We start from the raw sequence: 1,448 nt of genomic DNA, 5'->3' as shown, positions 1-1,448 counted from the left end.
TTGGTTGAGGAGGTATCGCTGTCTCCAAGTGGGAGATTGTTAGAGATGGAGCCAAGAGACAGCTGGAGACGACGCGTTGCTGAGTCAGAAAACATGGTGGAATTATCTAAATTAAACTCTCCATTATAAACTTCCATTTGTGATTAATTTGATTTTTTGTATTTAATCATGATGTAACTTCCAAGCCTATATAAAGAGGGTTGTGGAAAGTAAATTAGCACAGCACAAAAGTGCAGAGATAGCATAGGTGTGTGCAGAGTAGCTCAAAGAGAGCAGAGAGCAAGAAGGGAAAAAGAGAGAGAGAGAGAGAGAGAGAGAGAGAAAATTATAATATTTTCCAATGCGTTAGTGAATTTTGGTGTGTGCTCCATGGATGTAGGTCGTTCTTGACCGAACCACGTAAAAATCTTGGTGTCACTTTGATCTGGATGCTCACAAGTTCCTAACAAAAGGGACTAGTTAGAAGCTAGTAGAGGAAACATCAAGGGAGTTGGGCTTTAAACCCTTAACATAAACTACTAATGATAACAACCTAATCTATGTAATTGGAGATCCCATGAATTAGGTACAATAGGCAATAACAAGTCATTGAATAGTTTGTAAACCACTATTTTTTTGTTATTTGCTCATCCTTACAGTGTTGGAATAGTGCAACTACAACGATTGTAAGGACGAGTTTAACTCTTAATGAATCCATAACCTTTGTTAGGGGGTGTGTTTAATTGTAGTAATGGTTTCACCTATATGAGTGTGGAAGTGGTGCTGCTTCCTATAAAGATTTAGTAGACTAAAACTTTTTAAAGAATTCATATATAAAAATTTAGGTATGGTGCATGATCTATTCCTACTGATTCCTAGGAGCCTTATATTTAGGATTGTCATGTGAGTTGTGTGCTTATAGAGTTGCACCAAAAGAGGTTGGCTCAAGATTATAAAATTCACTAAGTTCTTGTAACTCATAGCATTCATTCTTTCACTACAATTCAAATCAAAAGGTATTGTTACCCTTTGCATGACTTTTGATGATTACCCAACTTTTGTTTTACTTTCTTTTTTTCTATTTTGTTTTGTTTTACAATTTGAAACGTGTGGTGGAGGATTGTTGAAGATGTTTCCAATTCTAACAGTATTTTATTTCTTTAATTTATGGTTAATGGCAATATTTTTTTTCTTACTATTATTTTCAGTTGTTTTATTTTTTTTTAATTTCCTCCCATAGCTAGACATTAATTTAAACAGTCAAATACCATTAATCTACTACAATAACCAGCTCAAAGTTAATCCATATGCAGCCTATAAAAAAGCCACTTTTAGTTCTTCCCAAATCCGAGTCCAGCTGAGTAATCCTGAGACCATGCACGTTGTGACTATTTGCACCCAAAAATTTTCTTCCTAGGCACGAAATCGATCTTAAGGACAATAGTCCTACCATGCCTCAGCTTCTCCAT

Source organism: Malania oleifera, chromosome 10, assembly GCF_029873635.1.
Source record: "Malania oleifera isolate guangnan ecotype guangnan chromosome 10, ASM2987363v1, whole genome shotgun sequence".
NCBI lineage: Eukaryota > Viridiplantae > Streptophyta > Magnoliopsida > Santalales > Ximeniaceae > Malania > Malania oleifera.
The sequence above is the reverse complement of the archived record's forward strand: the minus strand, read 5'-3'. Positions refer to the sequence as shown.